Consider the following 20,158-nt stretch of genomic DNA (forward strand, 5'->3'; position numbering starts at 1 on the left):
TAAAGGAGTTTTGCTATTTGGGGAGCAAAATAACCGATGATGGTCGAAGTAGAGAGGATATAAAATGTAGACTGGCAATGGCAAGGAAAGCGTTTCTGAAGAAGAGAAATTTGTTAACGTCGAGTATAGATTTAAGTGTCAGGAAGTCATTTCTGAAAGTATTTGTATGGAGTGTAGCCATGTATGGAAGTGAAACGTGGACGATAAATAGTTTAGACAAGAAGAGAATAGAAGCTTTCGAAATGTGGTGATACAGAAGAATGCTGAAGATTAGATGGGTAAATCACATAACTAATGAGGAGGTATTGAATAGGATTGGGGAGAAGAGGAGTTTGTGGCACAACTTGACCAGAAGAAGGGATCGGTTGGTAGGACATGTTCTGAGGCATCAAGGGATCACCAATTTAGTATTGGAGGACATCGTGGAGGGTAAAAATCGTAGGGGGAGACCAAGAGATGAATACACTAAGCAGATTCAGAAGGATGTAGGTTGCAGTAGGTACTGGGAGATGAAGAAGCTTGCACAGGATAGAGTAGCATGGAGAGCTGCATCAAACCAGTCTCAGGACTGAAGACCACAACAACAACAACATGTGTCATGTACTATGCCTTTCTTGTAGGTGGATGTGAATCTGCACATGAACTTTCCTAATCCTCTTCACACCTTTCCATAAAGTGTGATCAATTCTTTGTTGGGAAGTAGTTCTGTAGTATAGTAGCACTAACCTTACTCCTGGCTAGGGGATCAGAGACAGCACAGGCAGGTAAAAGTCAAAGACTTTCTGGTGTCACAAGATTTGGGGTGGAGAGGTTGGTCACGGCCAAGAGGTTCGACCACCCCCTCCACCGGGGCCCAGGGAGTCCTTCGGGTACCTGCCATATTCTAGGAGAGTTACAGAAGATGGGTAAGTCAGCAGATGTGCCCTCAGTGCGTCTGTCTCAATGTTCACGCATGGAAGAGAGGTATTTGAATATTTGTACTAATTATTTTATTTCCAGCTTCGGATTGTGTAAGGAAATGGATGATCTCGTTAATTTAGGAAATTTGACCCCCTGTGTTAATGTATCTAGTCCCCAGTTTGCTGTTATCCTCCTCACGTAGTGGATGTCCTATGTAAAATATTGGAAGGCTTTGGAGGTATACATTTGGCCAACGCAATTCCGTCTTGCCTGTAGAAAAGTGCGTGCAGATTCCTATATAATACACCCGAGCTATAAGTCATAAAATTGTAATGTCTGTAAACTGCAACAATTGTTGCAATCGCTGTATAATCGAGTGATAATATTTAAAATAAATATGTAATCAATTGTCATCAATCTTTAACATACCTTAAAAATCACATAGGAGTCAAGTTAAAGGAATTCATTTAAAATAAAAGCAATAGAATGCAGGGACCCACACATCAGCGTGTGAGCCCTCCAGCCCCCTGCCTAGTATCTTACAGAATAGGGCACGCTCTCTAGGTAGCGGTCTCAAGCTGCCCTCCCCAGTTATCCATTGCGCAATTTTCATTCAGGGCTTGACGACATCAACTCTCATCTGGCGTCCCTAGGCGAGGAGGCAAGACGGTAAACTTTCACAAGTACAACAGATCCTCAACACCCTATCATTTTTATCCTCTATCATCAAACAGTCAAAAAGTCACGAAGGCACCAATGCGATCCACCTCCAGCGCGGACAAACGGAATTCACAATACTCCCCCAGAATAACTCAGAGTGCAGCCATCCAAGAATTCCTAACAGGTCACCAAATCCAACACCTCAAACTACAAATGCCTATATGAACAGGATCATATTAAATATACACACACGCTGCGGAGACCCCTTTAAAGTTTGATCACCCATACTCTAAGCGAAAGAGAAGCTGCCTCTGGCCCTTGTTCAAACAGTGTTTTCTAACACACTTTTGCACACAGCCGAGCATTTCGTCTTTCTGCTGCGACTTAGAAGTCATTGTCTGATTCTAAACAGACATTAACACGTACTGATCCACGGTCTCTCACAGGAAACTATACCTTGCACCTTATAAATCATATTCTTACAGTTGATAGCATAACACTGAATGATTTTAAATAAAGGACACCCACAGCACAAGGAAAATAGAAGAGCATGCTGGCGTTTTATCCACTTCCCTCGAAAGTGATAGACCACCTCTACATTTAAACTCATTTGTCGCAGTGACGGAATAGTTTATAACTCTGCGGTCCATTTCTAGTGATTGGTCATTTTTGCACACAAGTACAGGATCACCGTTTTCGGTGCTAGCAACCCTGGAAGTTGCGGTCCATCAACCAAAATTTCTCCCCCAACTCAAGCAAGCATTGTCAGTCAATCATTATGTCGTACCCAATGCACAGATGCGATGGATAAGACACCACTGATCTACTGTAATATTATCCATCACAGCTGATATCGCGAAAAATTTCACAGTAAGTCCAACACTGTCCAATCGTGTGACAGCTTGTTTTCTTAATTTCAGTATCATAGCTAAACCATACATCCTCTACTTTGCAAGTATCACTGCGACCATTCTTAGATGACTGCTCAGCACGTCCATTCACACTAAATTCTCGAACACATGATCAAATTATACCAGACAACGCTATTCATATTCCTAAGACCTCGCGCATAGTACTCGATCAATCTCTCTGCGTATGGCGGTCACAGAGCTATCTAGTCCTCTTACGTTAAAAGACCATCCTCACCTCGGCATTGACCTACCTACCCCGCAACATCGCTACCCAATTATTCCTCACACGAGCAGACGAATATAGCTACACTCCACCTCTCTTGACTGAACAGAGCTTTCCTAGTCCTAATCCATCCAAGTGCACCACATTTCTCGAAATGTAACCAAGTCTTGGAGCTTAGCACACCATATCGATCTATAGTAACAGATCTCAAAGTGCCTTAATTTAATAGCATACAGTTAAGAAGAACAAGAACGGAGCGATATTTATACACAACGTAGTTAGATAGATTTTTAAGCAAATCATCCGATCTATCATGTGTAAGTATTGTTCTAGAGTCCATGATCGGAGCATCGACGGTTCCGGTAGGAGAGAGAGAGAGAGAGAGAGAGAGAGAGAGAGAGAGAGAGAGAGAACATAAACACACACACACACCTAAGACTAGAACGTTGAGCACTTAAAAACGGGCAATAACCTTAGATCGCTTACTTTTCCGTCCTGTCAGACATACATCCTTCTCCCCGGCCACCTTAATCTGAGCTATCTCTACCCCAATCGTAAAACTTTTCCTTTCTATGATACGAGCCCAATATAGCCCTGCAGACACGTCTAGTGCCCAAAGACTTTTTGACTGACGGTAGAGGATAAAGATGATAGGGTGTTGAGGACCTGTTGTCATTGTACCTAGTTTGAGGCGTACAACATTGCGCGCATTTCTGGCGAATGGTCAAAACAAGGTCCTGTTGTAGTAACTGAGATCGTTCTGTTTATAGACAGGTTGCAGAAGGTAATAGATATGTCTTTCTCCAACTTAAATTGCAGAGATCAGATGGGTGAGGATAAATGCATACTCATATATGCTTGGAAAGGGAGAATGCTTTTTTATTATTAAGTGAGTTTTGGCAGGAGTGAATATGGTTTTATATATGCGAGTGGATATTGTGAGCGAAGGGTGAATGACGTCGGGTTCGCTGGCTGGGGGAGACACTGTTTACATGTCCTGTTGGAGATGCAAGGGGAGATAGAGATCTGCACTATTCAGGAATCCATTTGTGCACTGTATGTCGTTAGACAATAGCTGGAGAGTAGGTATAGGGAGAGCCCACTTCAGCATTCTGGTCCTTGGGCTGAGTGGACGGCTGTTTAGTTGGACAGCTATGTGGCTTTGACATGCCGCCGCCGGCGCTCGGACACTCGCTTTGTAAGGCGCTATGGGGTTAGTTTGAGCATTTAGTACTTGTTTCGGTTGTTATTGTATTAAGAACTGTAATACTGAAGGTCATGTCCTCAGCGGGACCGCTGTGTAATTGAGTAAGTGTGTTTACGTATTTGAAGATATGTTTTTGAGAATGGTGATGTTAAGTTGACGGATCATTTTAGCTACCACTGTGAAAAAAAATAGCTGTCTGCTCTTGAAAGAAAGAAAAGAAAGAAAGAAAGGGATGACCTTGTCCCCAGACCTGATGGATGAGTTATTACATAAGAGCAAGTGATTGTTGATTGATGCTATGTGTTCGGATATAGGAGTCTCTAAACGGCGGGGCGAGATTTTTTTTTATGTGGAAATTTATGCAATCTATAGATAGTGGTATTCGACCGCTAGTGACAACATTTAAGAGCGGAAAAATAGGTACAAATCGAGCGCTGGCAGAATGTTGGGTCAATGGTAATAATATTTAATTGAAGGTGGAGGTGGTAAATATGGACCGGGCTTTGAATATTGTCGTATGTCCTTGATGATCTGTATAAAAGTTTGACTCTTTAATTGCGTTTGGTATTTCTGGGTGTGTGTAAAATTAATTTTACTGTTGAAAGTGCGAGAAAGATGAGTTGATTGGTGTTTAGATCGAGGCTACGTTTGTAATTCGAAAACAGGGGATGAGAATGGTAAATTGATTGATAGGCATGCTTTGTGGGGTGATATATGAGTGTCAAGATAGGGTTGAGGACGTTTGCGTATGTTGGTGGTGGGACGGTTGTGAGGTTAGGTGCGGTGGGAGGTGTAAATTAAATCTCACTTTTAAAAAAAAATGTTGTAATGTAAGAATAACATTGAGAAGGTTTGTAGATGGCTTGTCACGCGACGAGGCGAGAGCATGGATGTGTAGTTATGTTTAGTTAAAGGGCCGTGTAATGTCGTGTGAAGAGCAATGTGCAGTGTGCTACAGTGTCATAGGAGGTGCTATGATGTGTCTAGCGTATGGAGGCTGCACTTTGGAATTATGATACGTTGATGTAAAGTTGACTTTCACTCGCGTTCGGTGGTTGCGGCTCGGGATCGTGGTCCTGCACGGACGTATGTATGTGCTTTGACCGCTGACGAGCCCGTTGACCGCGCAAACTCACGCTTGCAGAAGCCGAGCAGGGGCTGTGCGAGGTCTGAAATCAGACGGATGGGTGACTTCACAATCCTGTGGGCAGGGTGCGGAGTGGGGTACCTGCGCACGTCTGCTGAGTTATTTTGCGAGCGGATCTGCAGGCTCTGCTATGCGTTATTAGGATAGTTGACGAATACTGAGCGTATCTACACATCTGTGTGATGTATTATTCAGTAGCAGTTTGCTATAGTGCGTACTGAAATTATGATTGGGTACGCGTCTGTGGGCTGTGCAACATGGCCCTGGGCACATCTGGGATAGGTGTTTTGTGATAGTGTGATAGATACACTGTATGGTTAAATAAATTGTTCGAAAAAAATAAAAATAGAGTGTTCTCAATGATTACACGCGCCTGCAGCGCAGATCAGAGTGATTGGTTTTCCGTCACCGTCTCGGTTGCATGCGAGTAGTAAATGTTTTCCCGGCTGCGTTAATCGAGTGTGTCAACGAGCTATGAGCTATTCTGAGAATAGACGTGAAGGCAGGTCCAGACCTGAGACGCCGGCGGTATACATGAGAAGCACAATGCAGCTTTGACATGTGTCTGCTGTAACGAGCGCTCGGAAGATGAACTTGGCTGGAGACTCTGGGTTCCCCTTCCCCGCCGACCGCACGCGCGCGAGGCCTGCCTTGGAGCGTAATCTAAGGCGCATAGGCGATATCAATTTCTCCAGTGATGGGTGAGAATGCGACTGTGTTGAGGTCATGTTTGGGGAGGCCGAGCAGAGACTTTTGCTCGGTTTGGCAGCTGGTGGTGTTTGGGCGCGACTGTTGCACTATTTTGGGAGCATGTCTGTGCACTGTGCGGTGCTTTATTTGGAGAGTTTAAGAGTACAGAGCTCGTCTGCTGATGTTGTGTACTGCATTATTTAAGAGCTGTTTGCTATTGTGCGGTGAAATTAGGAGTTGTTTACGTGTTTGTGGCCTGTGTCAGATGACCACAGTGGGATCAGTGCGGGTGTTTGTGACAAATATACTCCACGACTAAATATAAGGGCTCCAAATAAATAGAGTGCAGCCCTTCCTTACTTCCCCGAGCAGCACAGCGCAGTCTGAGCTGTTTTTGCGCAATAACGGCAATCTGGTCAGAATTTGAGTGAGTAGACAAATAATTGGACAAACTTATCTGTAGAGGAGTTACAGGTCTGGATTGGAATGAATATCGTGATGGGTGTGGTTGTGTTGCCAAGTGTAGTGCACTACTGGAGTTCAGAAACTGCCCTATGTCAGCCTTACATATTGAAACCTATGAGAAGTACAAGTTTCAAAGATATGTTCCAAATAAATAAAGTACACTCGTTCCTCCTTCCATCAGCCTATAAACTGAAATTATTTCCGAAAATTAGCAGTTGTTTGGCTATTTGGAGGTAAATGTTTTACATTATTTATGAGCAGTTCGCATGTCTGTAGGCTGTGCTATGAGTTATTTTTAACTGTTTACAATTAGCAAGTGTGTGTCTAGAACATTATAAATGAGTTATGTGGGAGGGTTTGCAGGTCTGTATGATGTGGGACATGTCGGTGTGATAGATATACTCCATTCCTGAATAAAGTAATTTCGTTCCTCCATCCATGGACTTACTGAAGGGTGAGTCTGTTTACCAGAAACGTGTAGGAAGAGGTTGAGTGCTGGTGGCTTAGTTTGAAACAATTTTCTTAGGTTGGTGGCAGAAGCGCAAGTGAGCTTTGTTTACTGGCAGATTTGAAACTTGGCGCTGGTTCCTAGGAGGAGGAGGTGGTGGTCTGGTCCTCTAAAAGTAGTTGAAATTAGGGAGTTGAACACGTTTGCATACGTATATGAAATTGTAAATTGAATTATTTAATATAGTGGGGTGGTGAGAGTTAATTAGCGAGTGTTCTCGCGACGAGCAAACTCGCTGTTATACGGTCATGGTGGATGCCACTGTCGGTGAAACTCTGGCGCCAAATGTATCCTTTGTCCGGCACGCGGTCGACAGGTTACATCGTGTCCAGCGTTAAGTGCTCGCGGGCGCAGCTGACCGTTTGTGGCGGTGCCCTGAGGCGCCACTCACCGCCTAGCTGGCGCGCTGGCCGTGGGGGTATGCTTGACGTCAACTGGCCAGGGAGCTGCCGATGGAACGGGCTCAGCCGGCCGTACTTACGTCAGCGGCGCTCTGGAGTTTCGATGTGTGAGCATGGAGAAGTCAGTTGGAACACACCTGCATGACCGTAATGTCTCAAATAAAGAGTCATTTTCCAGGTATTTACAGAAGGCTATGTCCGTCGCGTGTATGGAGGGTGTGTGACGTAAGCGAGGCGGCGGCGCAGCGATTGTACAGTTAACACGCGCGCGAGAGCGAGTCGATTAGCGGGCGTTCTAGTGCGGTCCAAACGTGCTGTTATATAGTCATGGTGGATTCCACTGTCGAGCAAACTTTGCCGCCAAAAGTGTAGCACTGCGCTCTCGCTCGCACAGGGACACGTGGTGGACGGTGAGCGGTCGGCATCGACAGGTTTGAACGTGGCGCCGAAAGTGTTGCAGGCAAACGCACGACTGTTATATGATTCAGCTTCGAGGGAGACATTTTTGGCGGGAAACGTGTGGAGGTGACGATTACACGTGGTGAGCGGACAAGGGGCCGCTGTGACGTCAAACTCGCCAAGTTTCAGCGTGTTCAGCGAAAACATGTTTGCGACGTCGGAGCGATCGCTGGGCTCACCCCCCGCGCTAGTGGCCGGTCGCCTCATGTGACAGGCTTAGGCAGTGTCTCCGCACGCTGGCCAGGGGGTGGCGAGGATTTGATCTAATTCAGTTGGAGCTCGGACGTCGTGGTGACTGCACTGCGATATCGAAGATGTGTGTGCTGACTGTGTTGGAGAACAAGTGATGACCGTACCGTTTTGAAATAAAGTCTACAGTCCCTTCCCCCCTGCAAAATCAAAGGACGCGAATTATGTTACTATAAGTGCAGTTTATTATTTGACGCGATTATGATGGGCTACCAGTGACAAAAGATAAGTAATGGAGAAATCTCGTACATGTGATCAATTATGGTGTTGGGGATTTGAACTTGTGATAGATTTTTGTTATGGATGTAAGGAGAATGGCTTTCTCACCGAGAAAATCGGACATCTTGAATAAATAATAAATGATGATAATACATAGAAGTACAGTTTTCGAGAGAATATCGTGTTGGAATTTGAGTTTGGCGAAATTTAATAATAAATGATAATGAATGATAATAAATGACAATGAATGATAATTAATATTAATAAATGATAATGAATAATAATAAACAAAAGTAAGGTTTTGCATCCATTATCGTGTAGGAATTTGAATTTGGAGGGAATTTTCTAGTGGAGGCAGGTCAATAATAATAAATAATAATAAATGATAATAAATAATAATAAATGATAATAAATGACAATGAATGATTAAATGACAATGAATGATGATGAATGTTAATAAATGATAATGAATGATAATGAATAATAAACAAAAGTAAGGTTTTGCAGCCATTATCATGTTGGAATTTGAATTTGGATGGAATTTTCTAGTTTAGGCAGGTCAATAATAATAAATAATAATAAATGATAATAAATAATAATAAATGCTAATAAATAATAATAAATGATAATGAATGTTAATAAATGATGATAAATGATAATCAATAATAGTGAATAATAATAATAAAGAGAAGTACGGTTTTGCATGCATTATCCTGTTGGAATTCAATTTCCCACCAGTTTTTCTTCTGGAGGCTTAGCTTAGTGGACGTAGCAAAATTGAACTATTTCCCTGCCAAAATTCCAAATCCCCGCCATTTTTCCTTGGGGTTAGGTTAGTGGATGCAACACAATTGGCCTATTCTCCAGCCAAAATCCGCCATCTTGGATGACGTCATGCGCTGTTGCCAAGTCTACATGCTGCCATCTTGGATGACGTCCTCGCCGCCATCTTGAATAAATCTGGAAACAATGCAACGTGCGCTGGCACGAACTTTGTCCCTCTATTAGCGTCCACCATGGGCGTGATAACTTTTTCCATCCATGATGGCATCGACGGATATAAGGTGCGAATGGCAGCCTGTGGTATAGCCATCCATGCTGCATTCACCTGGTTCCAAAGTCCATCGCCGAGCAAGGTGACACAGTGGGCAGCACACTGGACTCGCATTCGGGAGGCCGAGCGTTCAGTCCCGTGTCCGGCCATCCTGATTTATGTTTTCCGTGATTTCTCTATATCGCTCCAGGCCAGTGCCGGGATGGTTCCTTTGAAAGTGCGCCGCCGACTTCCTTCCCCATCCTTCCCGAAACCGATGAGACTGAAGACCTCCATCAAACAACCCAACCCAACCCAAAGGCTATCTGTAGTGGTTGTCATCCGGTCACAGTTCTGCACCTGTCGTTTCACCACATCTCACACATTTTCGATAGGTGGGAAGCCTGGTGATCTGGCTGGCCAGTGCAAAAGGCTGAAATTCTGTGACACCAAGATGGCATGTGTTAATGCGTTTTCTTGCTGAAAAATGGCGTCTGAGGCATTGTGCAGAAAGGATATGGCTATGGGTTGCAGGATGTCATTCACATAGGTCACGCTGGCCACAGTGCCCTGGACAAGCACCAGCTATGATCTGTGGATGTAGTCAGTTGCACACCACACCATAAGTCTGAGAGTTTGCTTTGTACGTCTTGTGCGGATGCATTCACTGTGATGCCACTCTCCCGACCGCGGCCATCGTTTTCAAACAAACAGAACCTGTATTCTGTAGTGGGAAGAGGTGTAAGACACTGTATTAAAACTCGGCGAGAACTTTCCAAGTGATTTATTGTTTCCAACTACAGTGCCCTCGTTCCTCTTGGTCTGCATCACAGGGCCCTGCAATGCTGACAAAGCACCCCAGCGGCCTGTGTAACACAACGCTGTGTCGTGCTGGCCTTGGACAGCTGTGGAATTGTGACGGCGTCAGGATGCGCCAACAGTTTGCTCAGTGGTCTGCGTCTCTGCCGACTCAGCACTGTTCGGTGCGAGCCGCAGGCGGCCAGCTGCTGCTTCTTCTCGCCGGCTTTTCTGAGATAGCAGCGACGACAAGCGCCCGTGAGCTGGCATCCGAATCTGTGGGCCTCGCCTCGGGATGCCTCCGGTGTGTGTTGGAAGCCAGGACGACTGCCTGCGGTAGTGACCCGTGGAGTAGTCCGCCACTGACTGGCTGTCTATGGACCCTGTGTTGGCCTCAGGGGGTCGAACCAACGACCGCCATGGACTGGAATGCTGGCGCCAAATCTGTTGCTGTGTGTAGCCAGTGATGTGACATGCCCCCCATCCAGGAGAGCTGCCACACTTGAATGAATCTCGTTGAAAAATGGCACCTATTTATACTCGGCTGTGCGCCTCTGATTTGCTAAGCGCACCGCTTTGCATCGTGTACTCATAACACGCTAGATTGGCCAGTGGGACCCTTCTGCCTGCGACTTGAGACATGCCAAACAGCTACATATACTCTTTCAGCAATTTGATGGCCCTGTGGCCTCTATTCTACTTCGCAACTGCTGGTATGCGTAACTCACTGCAATCCAACCCGCACCTGGCTGTAATTTGTGCTCAGAATATCGCACAAAACTAACTTTCCCTATCCTAAACGGTGGTGCCGCTACAATTCGTCTGAAAACACTATCTGATGCCATTCCTATCCCCACAGACGTCGTTCCATTCACCATTGCTGTCTAGCGTGTTTCTGCACATTCATCAAAGGGAGGCAGAGTAGTAGATGAAGCACTCGTAATCCATGCCATAATGAAAGGCGACGAACTGTCACCCCTGATAGTGTACGATGTGTTATACACTCCTGGAAATTGAAATAAGAACACCGTGAATTCATTGTCCCAGGAAGGGGAAACTTTATTGACACATTCCTGTGGTCAGATACATCACATGATCACACTGACAGAACCACAGGCACATAGACACAGGCAACAGAGCATGCTCAATGTCGGCACTAGTACAGTGTATATCCACCTTTCGCAGCAATGCAGGCTGCTATTCTCCCATGGAGACGATCGTAGAGATGCTGGATGTAGTCCTGTGGAACGGCTTGCCATGCCATTTCCACCTGGCGCCTCAGTTGGACCAGCGTTCGTGCTGGACGTGCAGACCGCGTGAGACGACGCTTCATCCAGTCCCAAATATGCTCAATGGGGGACAGATCCGGAGATCTTGCAGGCCAGGGTAGTTGACTTACACCTTCTAGAGCACGTTGGGTGGCACGGGATACATGCGGACGTGCATTGTCCTGTTGGAACAGCATGTTCCCTTGCCGGTCTAGGAATGGTAGAACGATGGGTTCGATGACGGTTTGGATGTACCGTGCACTATTCAGTGTCCCCTCGACGATCACCAGTGGTGTACGGCCAGTGTAGGAGATCGCTCCCCACACCATGATGCCGGGTGTTGGCCCTGTGTGCCTCGGTCGTATGCAGTCCTGATTGTGGCGCTCACCTGCACGGCGCCAAACACGCATACGACCATCATTGGCACCAAGGCAGAAGCGACTCTCATCGCTGAAGACGACACGTCTCCATTCGTCCCTCCATTCACGCCTGTCGCGACACCACTGGAGGCGGGCTGCACGATGTTGGGGCGTGAGCGGAAGACGGCCTAACGGTGTGCGGGACCGTAGCCCAGCTTCATGGAGACGGTTGCGAATGGTCCTCGCCGATACCCCAGGAGCAACAGTGTCCCTAATTTGCTGGGAAGTGGCGGTGCGGTCCCCTACGGCACTGCGTAGGATCCTACGGTCTTGGCGTGCATCCGTGCGTCGCTGCGGTCCGGTCCCAGGTCGACGGGCACGTGCACCTTCCGCCGACCACTGGCGACAACATCGATGTACTGTGGAGACCTCACGCCCCACGTGTTGAGCAATTTGGCGGTACGTCCACCCAGCCTCCCGCATGCCCACTATACGCCCTCGCTCAAAGTCCGTCAACTGCACATACGGTTCACGTCCACGCTGTTGCGGCATGCTACCAGTGTTAAAGACTGCGATGGAGCTCCGTATGCCACGGCAAACTGGCTGACACTGACGGCGGCGGTGCACAAATGCTGCGCAGCTAGCGCCATTCGACGGCCAACACCACAGTTCCTGGTGTGTCCGCTGTACCGTGCGTGTGACCATTGCTTGTACAGCCCTCTCGCAGTGTCCAGAGCAAGTATGGTGGGTCTGACACACCGGTGTCAATGTGTTCTTTTTTCCTTTCCAGGAGTGTATTATTCCACTGTTGCATCAGAACCGAGAAGGACGCAGATCTGTCCTGAAATGCCATTCGGATGAGGTGTAGAACTTCTCAGGGCGTGGTGTGGGTGGCGCGACCTGACCCATCTCCTCGTGTTCCACGGCCTTCCGAGAACCATCCTGCGCACACCTGTTGCACCGCCGAAATACATCGTCTCGCACGAGCAGTAATTTCCCAGATATCTGCATCACATTCCATCATACCAATAATGATTCCTCTTTCAAACTCACTGATTAGACGCTACGGTTCACATCCTGCACATCTGCTCAAGTCACTCTGATCCATTTACCTTCAGTTTACAGCAACAACGAAGGCCGCAGGCACATTTTACCGGTAGGTGGTGTTGCGACGCGACAGCGATGTTGACATTGAACCCGCGAGCAGATATGCTAATCATTTCTGCAGCAGATACTAATGTACACTTGACAGCAAAAAAAGTGGGTCACCCCTGAATTCCAAAGTGTAGGCTGCACCTGAATGTATGCAACCAACATAGCATATCTGTGTTGCACATAGTCACAATCCTCCACAGTACAGTCATTGTAAGATACACAATGGGTACCGCTAGAGACTACTAGGGAACATCAGTCTTTATGACAGTCTGTCCAGATGTAAAGTAACACCACGATAGTACAGAAGAGATCAGACAGTCCTAAACGTTTGCAAACTAAACTTAATTATAATAAGTGACATTTCAAATGTTATGGGACAACTAGTGTTGTCACATAAATCGTTCAGTAATCCTTAGGCACAATTAAATATTTCAGACACTATATGGATTTATAAAGTTGTATGGCAATTGGAAACAAGTTCTTTGCTGTCTAAAAGGTTTACCCAGCACATGCTGAACGTCGTTCAACGTTCAACGGGGAGTGGTTTCGCATCAACTTTATGTAATACTAAGCAGTTAAAAGAAAACGTGATTAACGGCAGCAAGCACTCTACGGAAATCCCAACATTAGCAGTAATATCATTGTTCACATTACTCATCAACAGTTACTTGTACACGAAGTTGTACTTTAATTGACATGACCAACGTCTTTGTTCTGGATCCGGATGCAAACCCAGAACATAAAGCCATTGCTAAACAAGCAAAGCTTTGTGCCTTATCGAGACTCGATCACTAGGCAGAAAGAGACGTCAAATATTGACGTTTGCACCAGTATCAGTTAACGAAAGCAGGAACCCTAACATGACAATTACCTTCTTGGTAATTAACCTCGAAAGACGTTGTATAGTGTTGCATTGTCAAGGAATAAAGGATGCACATGTTAAAATTGAAATGCCATCATGTAATGCAGGGGACAAGGATGCGAAACCCAGCACCTAATCGGATTGTTGAATAAATACGTAAAATCATAATGTAGAAATCACAGTTTGTCAGCAGTAGTGGGGTTGGAACCATAAAGGACGACTGAAGTTGTATTGCCTGACCGGGATTCGAACCCGGCGCCTACCGTCGTCGTTGTGTAACCAGGAACAGACGAGAAATGTCCAATGTTGGTTCACCATCAGCGAGATGTGCACACGTTTAACTAGAAATAAGGTGACGAAAACGTCTATGCTGACTGAGAGTCGAACGCCGCACACATGTAGTAGCTAGGAGTAGCATGTTTAGTTGCAAACCTTAAGGCCTTACTCATCCCTAGTAACGTGTTGCCTAATATCTGCGATATCATGATGTTAATTTACAAGTGGATTGACTGCCGTAAAGAGCAATATTCTCTAAAAATGGCTCTGAGCACTATGGGACTTAACTTCTGAGGTCATCAGTCCCCTAGAACTTAGAACTACTTAAACCTAACTAACCTAAGGACATCACACACATCCATGCCCGAGGCAGGATTCGAACCTGCGACCCCAGCGGTCGCGCGGTTCCAGACAGAAGCGCCTAGAACCGCTCGTCCGCTTCGGCCGGCCAATATTCTCTAGTAGTCGTGTATCATAGAGATGTAAATGAAGTGCCTCAGCAGAAAGTAATTTCCGTGGTGCAGCACGTATTGTTTCAGAGATACTGAGTACATTTTATAAGTGCACAAAACGTGTATTATATACTAAGTATATACTATTATTTGGAGAAGCTGCCGCCAAACCTGTTTACTTTTACATTCCGCTTAGTTGTAGTGGTTGAATACAGGTTTTCTTAAGGTTACATCAAATGCACAGCGCTTACAAGAAAGTAGTTTCCTGCGTCAAGCTATTGCTAGCTAGGTGAAATATTTTGTGGTAGCTATGTTTAAAATGAATGTATTTTTGAAAGTATTGTTCGTCAAATATTTGAATCAATCGTCAACTGTAGGTGTGCCTGCACATGTTATAGCATAATAGTTGTTGCTGAGTTAGTTTGTACTACAGACTTGGGTAGGTTAGGTGTAACTTTTGATCCTTCAAGGGGTGATCGTGGCCTTGCGGCCCGGGTCTGTACAAGCCGCGGCTCGCGAGCTACGGGCCAGCCAGGCTGGCCGAGTCGAGACGGAAGTGAGCGAGCTGGCGGTGGCGTTGGTGGGCCGCATGCCTCTGCCTCTGTCGCTCCTTTTTACGTAAATATGTTTACCTCCTCTGCTGGAATCAATATAAGAGCGGCAAGCAGAAATACACATCAGGCTGTCTGCCGTAATGGCTCACTGGGAGAGGTCTATTCGAGGTAGAGTCAAAAAATGGTTCAAATGGCTCTGAGCACTATGGGACTTAACATCTGAGGTCATCAGTCCCCTAGAACTTAGAACTACTTAAACCCATCTAACCTAAGGACATCACACACATCCATGCCCGAGGCAGGATTCGAACCTGCGACCGTAGCGGTCGCGAGGTTCCAGACTCAAGTGCCTAGAACCGCTCGGCCACTCCTGCCGGCCGAGGTAGAGTCGTCGCTCTCATTGAGGAAGGAGGATGTTCCATCAGAGAAGCTGGCAGACGGTATGGCGTACCACATACCACTGCAACGAGATGGTGGAGGATCTGCCTTGAAAGAGGCACCACCAACAGGGCTCCTGGCTCAGGCAGGAAGAGAGTGATCTCACAGCAGGAAGACAGGGACCTAGTGTCTAGGAGCAGAGAAAATCCCTTTCTGATCGCGAAGCAGTTGCGGCGGGAGACCAACTTTCCCGGCTCCAGTGACACGATTCGCCGAAGGCTGAGGGACGCTGGACTGCATGCACGACGATCCGCCGTGAAACAAGATCTCAGCGAAGACAACGTTTTATACCGGCTAGCATTTGCGGAGCTCCATCTGATGGCGTCGTGGGACAACGTCATTTTCACTGATGAGAAGGTCCAAGAATCGTTTACAGGCCGCAAGGGACTCGCCATCGACGCGAATTTGTAACCACGACGAGAAGAAGTGGCCGGCTATCTCTTACCTGCTGGGGTTGGAATTCTGCGAGAGGGGCGGGAATTCTTCACAGGATAGAAGGAACTCTGGACAGCGCGCAGTATGCCCACATATTGGAAAATGTGATGCTTCCGTCAGTGCGAATGCTGTACGCAGAAGGGGAAGTCACATTGGAAGAGGACCATTCTCCCATTCACAAGTCTGCATTTGTTCAGCAGCGGTTCTCCACCATTGGCGCAACGTCATGGACTGGCCGCCACGGGCGGCTGATATGAACTCCGTGGAAAGCATGTGGGTTGAGGTCGCCAGAACATTAACAGAGAACTTGCCACGAAACCAACCGTCCGACGGCTTATACATCTATGCCAAGACGCGTGATAGAAGTACAAAATAATGAAGGATTCTGGATAAAATATTAGAGTCCTTAAAATGTTTTGTTATGTCTTCTTTTTCGTCATTAACCTCATTGGGAGTTAGTGGAAGATCGCGTGGCAACGGAAAACATACAATATGGGTTAGCTTTCCTTTGAGTTGCCCTTTTAATTCAAGTGGGTTTCTTTTGAATATACAGTTTGTTAAGTATTCTATTTTGATTTCATTTATACCCTGTCTACATACTTACAAACTAATCAGCGAAGATGGACTCTGTCACAGTAGTTTTTCTTATTTCAAATACATCTTTCTCTTCCCCTCCATCCATGAATACATCCTCCGTCCTCCACACAATACGCCAACAATTTCATATTATGTTTACTCGCCGCGCGGGATTAGAAGAGCGGTGTGAGGCGCTGCAGTCATGGACTGTGAGGCTGGTCCCGGCGGAGGTTCGAGTTCTCCCTCGGGCATGGGTGTGTATGTTTGTCCTTAGGATAATTTAGGTTAAGTAGTGTGTAAGCTTAGGGACTGAAGACTTTAGCAGTTAAGTCCCATAAGATTTCACACACATTTGAACATTTATTTTTACTCGTTGTTAATATCTCTTCTATTCTCTCTCACACTGTCTCTCTCTGACACTATCGCCGCAAGTGCCCTTCTGTTACATTCCCCCAAAACTTTGTAAACAAATTTAGCCGTTTCCAATGACGCTACATTTTCTCTTTTAATTGCTGCTGTCTTTACTCTCTATCATTCCTCTCAACACCTATGAAACCGTATTCTTTGATCTCCCCTTCCCTATAATCCATTCTTCGTTCTGAGAACAGTCCTTCCTTATCTCTCGGTCCTAAGATAAAACTAACTGTGGCACACATCTAAGTAAGCAATACTTTGCAAGCATTTCACGCTTATATTTTGCACTTCTGCACTTCTATCCATTCCCAGATCCCGCCCTCCTTCCTGTTAAGCGTCCCTTGACATCTGTATCTACATCTAAATGAATACTCTGCAATTCATAATTATGTGCTTGGCAGGGCGTTCTGTGGTCTGGTGGATTAATCTTGTATTGATGTGTAAAACGTGTAGGTTCACATCTCACGTCAGGCGTAGATTTTTAACACACACAAGTAGCTTTCCTTCACCCCTAGTAACGCCAAGTGCAGAACGCCAGTAAGCTCCGTAGTTCAATATCCGCAGTGAAGATAACATCCCTTCGCTGCCGACTGGAGCAAAGTGGCATTCGTTTGAGCAGTGACAGATGGAGAAACAGCGTAAGGCAGAGACTCTGTCACCAGCAAGCCGTCGTAAACTAGAAAACGTATTTCATTTAATGAACCAATGGCCATGTAAGTTCACAAGGCTATTTGAAACTGAGACGTTGAAATTTGTGGTGCTGGACTGGGATTAGAATCCGATTTCACTGTGTTCCCGAAGATTGCAAACTCTTCTAGGCGTCCTCAAAAGGCACCTATCTGGTTTCTAATCCTGATCAGCACAAAATATTCATTATTTCATTTCAAGCCATAGCATGTGCACTCCGAACTACTGGTGAAAAATAGTTGCCTTTTCAACGTCTCTTCGTGCGTTGTCATCTGTAACGTGTTCGTTTCAACTCACAGCCACATGATGAGCTTTTTATCACAACATTACAAGATCAAACGTTTCCTTACATCTTTTCAAGTTCAAACATTCCTCTCCAACCTACTGGTGAAAAAGGATTTGGGTTTGACGTTGTGTTCGTTGTGATCACCAACGACGACAGGTTGTGGATTCAACTTCTAGCCAGCAGAGTATTTTCCATCACATCACTGAAAATACAAACATGCCATTCCTAGCTATTATTGGAAAAGAATTTGTAGTTAAAGTTTCTTCATGACAACGTGGGCGGGTTTTGAATGCCATTCAGCACAGAACTTTTCGTCGCCTGATGTCTAGCTAAACATGCGACCATCTCGCTACTGGTGAACCAACAATAGCTATTTATCGTCTGTTCCTGGATAGAAAACGACGGTGCTAGATGCTGGGTTCGAATCCCAGTCAGGCAAAAACAATTCTATCGTCAATTAAGGTTCCAGCATTTCGCTATTGGTGAAAACATTTTATATTTAACTTCTGATTTTATGTACAGTCGTGCTCAAAAGTATCAGAACGACCTGAATTGCGTTTCACCTGATTCCCATGCGACCTACATAACGCAGATGTCTAGCGGGTCCTCTAGTCGTTTGACTATTGAAAATGGTTCCAACAAATCACAACTAGCTAGAAAACATTGCTCTGTATCGCAATAACTCAAGATATAAAGTAATACCACGATACTACAAATATCAAGGAACACCTCATCACAGATAAGACTGTCCTTAACACTTGTAAGCTCACATTTATTGCAATAAATGACATACCTGAAATGTCAGCACTCTCATTATTACGTCAGATAGATAATAAACGTAGTAAGTTCGTCGTATTCATGATTTCCTCTTCAAAGTAACATACCATACTTGTTATTTAACACAAAATGTCATTAAAATTTACCTTATTCACGAGCAGCTAGTTGAGAATATGTATGAACTTCAAATGACACGACGAACCGCCTCGTTCTGCATATGGATGCAAACCCAGGTCATGCAGGCGAGGCCGCGGTGGCCATGCAGTTCTAGGCACTTCGGTCCGGAACCGCGTGACTGCTACGGTCGCAGGTTCGAATCCTGCCTCGGGCATCGATGTGTGTGATGTCCGTAGGTTAGTTAGGTTTAAGTAGTTCTAGGTTCTAGGGGACTGATGACCTCAGATGTTGAGTCCCATAGTGCTCAGAGCCATTTGAACCAATCATGCAGGCTAAGATTTCGTGGCTGACGGAAATTAACAGTCATTTCTGACTAGGCATAAAGAGAGTGATATACCTCATTTTTGGACAGTATCAGTTAGCAAATATCAACTTTAAATTACATAACGTAACAATTTTAACGGACGCGAATACCTACCCGGCATCTATTGTCCCTGTTAACGAACTAAGAGAGATGTCAAATATTGCTACTTCGCAAGTAACTTACTTGAAATGCAGTGAGGTAAAGCTTTGTGTTGGACAGGGATTCGAACCCAGAACCTAATCGGATTGTTATCGATGCACAATCAACTTTGACATATCGGATTTTCTCGGCAGTAGCTATATGTATTAAATGATATGACGAGACAAAACATTAATTTTTCCTTCCCAGGACTCCAGCCAGGCACGTATCGCTGTTATATTCCAGAGAAAAGGAACGTTAAGTATGGGTTTGTTACACCAGCAGCGACATGTGAGCATGTTTGAACTAGAAATAATATGACAAAGTGTTCAGTGCTGACTGAGAATCGAACCCCACACATATCGTTGATGACTACACACAAAGAGACGTCAGCTACCGAATTTTTCTCCACCAGCAGCTCGGAATAACATCCTTGAACTTACAGTGGCCTCGCAAATAGTTCTGTCTCTCACTGGGAGTCAAAAACGTCAGATATCGTTGGTGCTGACAACGAATGAAAATTCATTAAAAATAAAAATTATTATCCACCAGCAGATAGGTGTTCACACGCTAGAGCTTGATAATACATAGTGAAAAGTTTAGTGCTGGGCCAGGATTCCAACCCATTCATGCGCAGAATGTGGAGATTTTGAGGAATCTGCAGTTCTGAACAAACAACAAGTTGTAGTCGAGCTGTATTGTCACGAAGGGATCAAATTCCGCGTTAAGGGCGGTCTGAGTTGCATTCCCAGTTCCGAACCAATTTTATCGACGTACAGAAGCTTAAATAAAAGACTGAATAAGTGTCCTGTGACCATACACAGGGTTTGTTTCGTCGCTAGAATTAAATAACTAGTACAAGAAAGGTTACTGGTGATGGAGTTCCCACATTTCGCCACTATTGACTTTATTGTGGTTCAACCTAACGTCTACTTGGTAGGGAAGGAATATCATGTTTAATGTGATTTTCAGACCACAATGCCATTATACCTTCTTCACTTGGCGTAGCCAGAAGAGAATAGAATCTGCCTCACCCCTATCAAAATACATCGGTAGAAGTTGGAATCGAACCCAGACTATCAGCATAGCAAACAATCATCAGTCCAACACACCACCAACGCTCTTCTTTA

The sequence above is a fragment of the Schistocerca nitens genome, chromosome 6 (assembly GCF_023898315.1).
Source record: "Schistocerca nitens isolate TAMUIC-IGC-003100 chromosome 6, iqSchNite1.1, whole genome shotgun sequence".
In the NCBI taxonomy this organism is placed as follows: Eukaryota; Metazoa; Arthropoda; class Insecta; order Orthoptera; family Acrididae; genus Schistocerca; species Schistocerca nitens.